The sequence below is a fragment of the Artibeus jamaicensis genome, unplaced genomic scaffold, assembly GCF_021234435.1.
Source record: "Artibeus jamaicensis isolate MK-2021 breed Jamaican fruit bat unplaced genomic scaffold, CSHL_Jam_final scaffold_3222, whole genome shotgun sequence".
In the NCBI taxonomy this organism is placed as follows: Eukaryota; Metazoa; Chordata; class Mammalia; order Chiroptera; family Phyllostomidae; genus Artibeus; species Artibeus jamaicensis.
The window spans coordinates 6820130-6829110 of record NW_026522038.1 but is presented as its reverse complement, the minus strand read 5'-3'; the positions used below and the strand labels follow the sequence as shown (position 1 = coordinate 6829110).

The following is an 8981-nucleotide window of genomic DNA, read 5'->3' as shown; positions in this document are numbered from 1 at the left end:
TCTCTCCAAAGTGTTTTTCTTAGTCTGTTCAGACTGAGACTCAGTAAAACTTTTTTCATAGTTTTACTATTAATTGTATTTTTAAAAAATTTTAAAGATTTTATTTTTTTATCTTTAGAGGAGGAAGGAAGGAGAGAGGGAGAGAAATATCAATGTGTGGTTGCCTCTTGTACGTCCCCTACTGGGAACTTGCCTGCAACCCAGGCATGTGCCCTGACTGGGAATCGAACTGTGATCCTTTGGTTCACAGGCCCACGCTCAGTCCACTGAGCTACACCAGCTAGGGCCCTAATTGTATTTTATATGGGACAATATGGCAAAGGTTTGATTAGAAAATCTCAAGTGGCTACTTGTCCAGAGCAGTGGACAGCAGACTACAGCTTGAGGACCAATTTGCACCCAAGTCTGCATTTGTAAATGGAGGTCTATCAGGGCAAGGCCATTCTCACTTGTTGAAGTGCTCTGTACGGCTGCATTTGTGCTATAACTACTGTTATGCCAGAGACTGTAAAGCCTGCAGAGCTTAAAGTATTTACTCTCACACTTTATAGAAAAAGTTCACTAAACAGGGTATAAGGAAAAAAGAAACTCAAGCTAGGGCTGGTTCTATCCTCTTTTAGTGGACCCCTGACTAGTTTTATTCCTTTCCATGTCTGTCCTTTCTCCTTCCTCTCCCAGGCAGAATCCTAAACAAGACTGAACTCTGCTGCCCTGTGCTTCTCCATTTTTTCCAGGAAAGAGAATCAGACCAATCACATACCTGAGTAAATTAATTTATGTGTGGCTAACTCTTCTTAGGAGCAATTTTGTTAAAATAATTGAGGGAAATTTATTCAATAGAATGCATACCTTAATAGTAAAACTTCAGACTTTTTGGCATCTGGTCTGGAACAATTTTTTTAAAACATCAAGATCTTGATATTCTCAGGTAGGCAAACCATCATTTCACTTCACTTATCAAGTTTTTTCTGTATGATTGTCATCTTTTTGTGTCTATCTATTGTAATGTATCTTTATCTTTGTAAGTATACAATATCTCTCTATCTCTTTATTTCACTTTATAGTCTTGCTTACGCATTCCCCAATACCCTTTTCCCATGTATTTGAGAACTAGCTTACCAGTGTTTTTAGGTATAGAGATTTGGCTTATAACCAATGTACTACACACTATAGAGGTCAATAATGTAGCTAATATGGTTATGATAATTTTATATCATCATCATCATCATCATCAATGTTTATTCAGGTCCAAAAGAAGCAGCAATTTGTAACAGAGATATACATTGTTTTTAAGCAATGTGATAATATTTTTAGTTAACATGTCTATTACTTACTATGTGCCAGTATTTACAGTTCCAAGTACTTAGTATATATTATTTAACTCATAATAACTCTTGAGAAGGATATTATTCTTACGTGCCCCCTATTTTACAAATTAAAAAAATGAGATACTGAGAAGGTCAGTAACTTACTCAGGGCTACATCTCCATTAAATGAAGGAGTCAGAATTAAATCCTGGGAACTCTGGCTCTGAAGTCCTTGCTGATAGCCAATGTGCTACAGTGCTTAAAAACCAATATGTTCAAGATTAACACTTGTTTGTAAAAATTACCCTAAAGTATCCTTTTGAGCAATTAATTCCTTTGAGGAACTTAAAATTTAATTTACATAAATTACATAAAATGTGTCAGAAAATTTGTTTTGTAAAGAGTATTGTATTTATAAAATACATAATAGTTTTCTTTACCCACTAAGTTTTTTTCTTTTAACAATTTTCATTCTTCTACTTTTGATTTACACAAACGCCATCTTAATGAAATCCAGAGAAAGAAACTAAACCAAAAGTCAATGTACCTTTGCCAAGGTTAAAATGAATGGCTCTGGGATGTTATCAGTTGGAGGACACAAGAATTTATTACTGTTCTCCAAACTGCTTCCTTATCTCTCAGAGATCCTCATAAGTTGGAAATCCACACGGGTTCCTTGGAGTCATATGCTGAGCTTTTTTCAGTATCGTCCTTTAGCCAAAAAGAATACTGAGTGCTGTGTAGGGATGCAACATGGCGTAGTGAAAAGAGCATTGGATCTAGTGTTGAAAAATCTTGGGTTCAAAATCAGAGTCCATCAGTTCCTAGCTTTATAACCTTGCACAAATCACACAACATCGGAGTTTCAGGCAATGTCCTGGAAAATAGAGATAATAATGCCTATATCATATAACTATTTCTGAGGAGTAAATTAGTTAGCAAGTGAAAGTCTGCTAATATAATAAACTTCAAATTAAACTAAAAAAATCCTCACCCAAGGATATGTTTGTCAATTTCAGAGCGAGAGGAAGCAGATGGGGAGAGAGAAACATTACTGTGAGAAACATGAATTGGCTGCCTCTTGTATGTGTCCCGGGCATTGAACCCACAACCTAGGTATGTGCCCTGACCAAGAATCAAACTTGCAACCTTTTGGTGTATGGGACAATGCTCCAACCAACTGAGCCACCTAGCGAGGCCTTAAATTACATTTTATTCTTTTATGAGGAGAGCACATACATATCAAATAGATTTGGGTTTGTAAAATACAAACTATATAACTTAATGATTTTTCTTGTATTACTGCATTTAAATATATATTTTAGCAGTATCATGTCACGCCCGTCAGAAATTGAGAGCAATGAGGGAAATTTAATCACTTCCCAGATCCGTTTTTTTTCAGAATAACACAGACTGCAGGCGGTGTGGAATCCAGATGGAAGCCTGTTACCAGTATTTTTTCCTTTGTTCCTCATGATCAGTGAAGAAACCAATCACTGCCTCAGAACAGTCGTGTGTAACATTTTTATCTCCTAAGTAACTTGTATGACAAAAAAGGAAGATATTTTATATATATCACATTTTGGGTAGTTTTTGTATCCAAAATGATAAGGATTCTTTAGAGACTTATAAGACCTTAATTTTGATTACAACTTCCTAATAAATTAAGTTGGCATATTTATTTATAAGTAGGCATTTTAGATGACTAGACTGCTTGCTCTCTGTGTTGTGTGTGTGTTCATGGGTAGTCAGCTTGGTGAGTAGCCGGAGATTCAGAATAATTTGATTTCAGCTATGGTTTTGAAAATAAGGGAAGAAAAGCAATGTCTAATCACCACAGATTCACAGGCTAAAGACTTGTCACAAAATATTCTGATATCTTCTTGAAACTGGTAACCACCTGACGTGCACCAACGAAGTGAAGCCAGGGAGAAGCACACACACACACACACACAGTTTATCTGTATGGTAACCAAAGAGTTAGGAGAGGTTACAGCTATCCATTCAGAAAGTAGCCTTTCTAGAATCTTCCAGATAGTCGTGTTGGAACTCTGAGGCTTTGCAGAGTTTCTACTGTTGCTAATTCCTACCGAGGTTCTCATAGGAAAAAATTAATAATGTCCAGTTGTTGACACAGCAGTGCAACTTTAGTTTGGGAAATCTTTGTTGTTTGACAGAAACAAGTCATTTGTCACTAATAACATTCCTAATGATTTAATGTGCCAGCGTGAAGTGTTACAAAGCTAGCCTGGATATATGTAGTTACTTTCAGGGAGGGCTATGTTGTGTGCACAGCTAAAATCTTAAAAGTTAACTGGCATATTTCAGGGATGCTAAAACATCAATCTTATAATTTTTGCTGGGAGCCATACTAATTTGTAACCCTATTTTTTTTCCAGGAATTTGTTTGCATCCAAAAATGGGAAAAAAGGGCTATGTGCTGTCGAACCCCGCAATAAGTTATTAAATTCCTTGTAATCAGGAGACGAAGAAGTCTGAAACATTTCCTCTTAGAATTAGCCAAAATAATGAAAGTCTAATAGATAAAGTTTAGGGCTGTAATCTTTGTCTTAAGGATGGCTCCACATAAAATGACATCATCTGGGCTCATGTCAGAACTACTAACTCAACTCCCAGCCTTGGTTATTTCAGATATTCTTGGTGTACTTTCCATTTCTTTTTTAGTGTAAAGGGATTTTTTAAATCATGGAAATTGCTTTTGCAGGTATTTCTGCCAGGCAATTCTTTGTCTTTTCATACATTTAAAGGGACTATAAAAATAGTTTAACACATTTAATAAACAGACTTTATATGGAATAATTTTGTGATTTGTAGTGAGTTAAAATTTATCTTAAAGAGTTCTGTTTTAGATTTGCAAAGCAAACAGGTTGTTAAGTTATTTAAGAGCCTATGGTAATGATAATTTAAATAAAAAACACTAGCATAATAACAGACAAATAGATTAATGGAACAGAATAGAAAGCCCAGAAATATACCAACACCTTTATGGTCAATTAATATTTGATGAAGGAAGCAAACATATACAATAGGGTAAAGGTAGTCTATTCATTAAATGATGTTGGAAAAATTGAACAGATACATGCCTAAAAAAAAAAAAGAAAAGAAACTAGATCACCTTCTTACTCTATACATAAGAATAAACTTACGTATAAACTCAAAAATAAAACTCAAAAAATAATCTCTAAATGGATCAAAAATTAAATGTTAGACTTGAAATCATAAAAATCCTAGAAGAAAATATAGGCAGTAAAATCTTGGACATTCCTCATAGCAATATTTGTTCTGATATATCACTTGGGGCAAGGAAAATGAAAGAAAAAAAATAAATATATGATACAATATCAAACTGAAATTTTGCATAGCAAAGAAAACCATCAACAAATGGAAAGACAACACGTTGAATAGAACATATTCACCAAGACATCTGATAAAAGGTTAATATCCAAAATTTATAAAGAACTTACAAAACTCAACACCAAAAAACCAAACAACCCAATTTAAAAATGGGCAGAAGACCTGAATAGACATTTCTTCAAAGAGGCCAATAGACACAGAAAAAGATGCTCAATGTCACTAATTATCAGAGAAATACAGATTAAAACCACAATGAGCTATTACCTCACACCTGTCAGAATGGCCATCATTAACTAATCAACAAACAACAAGTGTTAGCGAGGATGTGGAGAAAAGGGAACCCTAGTGCACTGTTGGTGGGAATGTGGACTGGTGCAGCCACTGTGGAAAGTAGTATGGAGTTACCTCAAAAAATTAAAAATGAAAGCGCCTTATGAGCCAGTGATTCCACTTCTGAGAAGGTATCTAAAGGAACCCAAAATGCAAATTCAAAAGAATATTTGCACCCTATGTTCATTGTAGCATTATTTATAATAGCCAAGATTTGGAATCAGCTCAAGTGCCCATCAATAGATGAGCTGACAAAAAAAGCTGTGATATAATTGCACAATGGAATACTATTCAGTTATAAAAAGAAAGAAATCTTTTTGCAACAGCATTGGTGCACTTGGAGAGTAATATGCTAAGTAAAATAAACCAATCAAAGAAACACAAGTACTATATAATTTGGCTTATATGTGGAATCTAGTGAACAAAATAAACTAACAAACAACAGAAAGAGAATCATAGATACAGAGAACAGTCTGACAGCTGTCCGGGGTGGGGGCAGATTGGAGCATTAGGTGAAAAAGGTGAAGTGTTTGAGCAAAGGGAAAAAAACTCACAGACACAGACAGTATGGTGATACCAGAGGGAAAGGGAGTGGGGCAGGTAGAAGAGGGTAAATGGGGGATAAATGTGAGGCAGGGAGATGACTTGGGGTGGTGAGCACACAATACAATATACAGATGATGTATTATAGAATTGTACACCTGAAACCTATATAATTTTATTAACCAATGTCACACCAATAAATTCAATAATAAATAAAATGACAGCAGAAACTGACACGCAAATTCCTCGATCTTAAAAAAAAAGAACATAAAAATCTAAAGTAAATTTTCTGCTTCAATATTCATTCACTTTTTCTTTAAGCTTAGAGGGAAATCTGGACTATGTATTGGAGTCAGTGTTTAATAAGACAAAATATCCCTTTGTAAAATTATTTTGCTTACATTTGCAAAAGTGACAGCTTAAGAGGATGCTCCTATAACTGACTAAAGGACAGAGGAGAGGCAGGTCAGGCTGATTTTAGTAGATCTTGCTTCCTGAGGTTGCTTTGGTAAGTTACAGGTTCACATTTGTTTGGGTCCAAGTTTTTCGTATACCTTCTTCTTAAGTTTATTTATATAATTTGTTCCTACCAGTGCCCTGGGTCATTTATTACATCTATTAACTTCTCTCTCTGAAGAGATTCTGCCAGAATTCCTTAACAACCGTCTTCGGGTCTGTTTCTTCTCTCTTTAAATTTAAGATCAATGATCTGCAGGCACTGTGTGTTTTGAGCCTGTTTTGTTGCTGGTCTGGTTATCTTTTTCTGGGGATAAGTAGAGATACACATAATTCACTGAACTGGTCTGCTTTGTGTGTGGAAACACGTTTCAGAAATTTAAAACTCTCAATAAAATTTTACATTCATTGCTAATTAAAAGATTATTAGTATTATATTCAGATACTTCACAGGCTTCTTAAGAGTCTTTTCCACCTTATATACTTCATAGACGGCTCATGGGTTAAGGTGAATGTTCTTTTACCATATGTTTGCTTTTCATTATCTACCACTTTACCTTCACTCCAACCTATCTTTGACTCTGAGTGCCTGTAGTTTACTTCTTAGAATCCATGTTTGTTCAAATTTATTTCCAGACATAATCTCAAAATTATTTAATCATGTTGATTAGAATTATTTCATTAAAATGTAATGTTAATGTTAATGTAATTAACTGATTATAAAAAGAAACACTCTTTAATGTTAAATAATAATTTAAACTCAGTATATTCAATAATACTATTTTAATAAAATTATGTCAATTCTTAAGTATTAAAATTTTGAAACTTTTATGCACTAAAATTTGAGTTTGTTGGCCTTTAAGAGTCTATATGTATTTATTTTCTAAGATAGTCTGTGCACATAATTTATTTGAATGAGTTGGATAAAAATCAATATTCCAATGGTTAAATTTAGTAAAACAGCTATAGCCAGATTTACTGAAACTTTTTCAACCAAGTATTCTGTATAATTAAGGATTATTTGAATCTCTTATAGAAAAAAGTCTAGTTATCCAAATAATCTGTGCTTTTAATACATGTTCCCACAGATTTTTATAGATTTGTGAAGGCTAATGATTAAGACAAGAAATTAAAAGATACACTGCAATAATATGTTTTATATCAAATTAAGATTCTGTTCTGTGAAAGGTGCTTCTTGCTGTTCTGGGCATTAGTTCAGACAACTCATCCAAATAATACCTCATGGATTTTTTTCTAGCTTGGAATTTTGTAAATACAACAAAGCAATTTAGTGGGGGGGGGATGAACTTGTACTATGGATTATACACTACCTACACAAAGGTTGTAGGAATCATAAACATACATACAAAGAACTATACCACTCGCCAAATTTCTAGCTTTCTGGAGGGAGGGGTACAATCACAGGCAAGTGAGTAACAATGAAGATAGAAGACTACTAGTTGATAGGTAGAGACTGTTGGTTGTTCATGCACATTTGTTCTCTTCTTCCATAATTATAGAATTGTGGCTAAGGTAAATTAAAGACTATACAACACTAGACTAACTAAAGACTACATATCTCAGTCTTTCTGAGAGCTAGGAGTATCCATGTCTAAATTCTTACCTAAGATATGTGAGAAGTTAGGTGTGGCACTTCTGGATTTGGGTCTTAAAACGTTTCTAATGAACTGAAAAGTGATGTGTCTGCTGCCTGGCTTCATCCAGGCAGAAGGGGAAAGTGTCCCGGGGATACTGAGGTAGCAAGGTGGGAGAAACATAGTTCATGGATCATGTGGACTAGAGACATGTGTTGACCTGGAATACTATAGTTTTATACCTGGTTCTCACATCAGCCTACCCTCCACTCCAACTAAGCTTTGGCTATGAGTACCAGTGGCTTCGTTATTAGAATCCTAATTTTTTCAAGTCTCTTTCTTTCCTCAGTGGATCTTGGGATGGTTCACAACTCTTCTCACTTCTCACTCTAATCTCTTGCAGCTGCCTGAGCCAATCTTTTCACTCTGGCTTTAGTTCTATGTCCTGCCATATCTCCCATTTATAGGACATTGATAGAGCCTTGTGATCTGTGGATATTGCAATGATATCTCTCCTGAAAGCTTGAGCGGTCTGCATTTCTTTTCCAAGTATCATTCTTCGTGTTTGCTGAGGAGGCTGCTCTCCCACCATGGTTCCAATGGTTTTAATAGGCAGCTCATGCTTCCCTCTCCCTTAAAGGGCAGACTTGTTGGAAAGCTTGTATTTGACTCACATATTCATTCTTTCCACAGTTAACTTGGGATCAGTTCCCTGGGGTAAGACTGGGAGCCATGCGACACTCTTCGTCTTCAATTAATACTCCAACGCGGAGTGTGAGCATGGTACCTGGTATGTTATCCTCAGGGTTTGTGTAGATGAATTAATTCATAATGGTGTCTTTTTACTACTTTAGTAATTAAACTCACTCAAAAGGCGTCAACATCTTCCTATGTAATGAAGTATATTCCAGCTTTGTGCAGTGACAGTATCATAGCCGATAAGGTTTATCTGAGGTGCGATTATTGCTAATTGAAAAAAAAGTAATATATTCCCCGCCTACTAATATTATTTCTCTCTTGAAGAAATTATACATTTTGTTTTTATGTATTTTTAAATTAAATGAGTAACTGAGTCTCAGCCACCCCGAACAATAAACTTCTCTTTGGAATTGCAAGGAGGAAGCATGGTGCGGAAAAAAAAAGTTTTGGACTTAAAAGTTAAGATCTAGGCACTATCCCAGTCCTTCCAGTTACTTACTGTTTGAGTTTGAGCTGCACAATTATAATTTGTTGGTCTTAGTTTCTTTACCTATAAAATTGCCATTAGTTAATACCCGTTACCCAGGATAGTTACATATTATGAAGTAATGCCTAAAATCTGATCTAGATTTAGAATTAAATCTCTTAGTCACATCTATTTCTAAATTATTCATTT

The 8981-nt window shown here is 35.0% G+C and overlaps 1 non-coding gene across 1 annotated transcript; it reads left to right on the top strand.

The window, feature by feature from the left end:
• The first annotated feature begins 8515 nt into the window (after positions 1–8515).
• On the top strand, positions 8516–8660 carry LOC119057905 (U4 spliceosomal RNA). The gene has a single exon (XR_005084157.1). It is a non-coding gene; the product is annotated as a U4 spliceosomal RNA (small nuclear RNA).
• Positions 8661–8981: the final 321 nt, after the last annotated feature.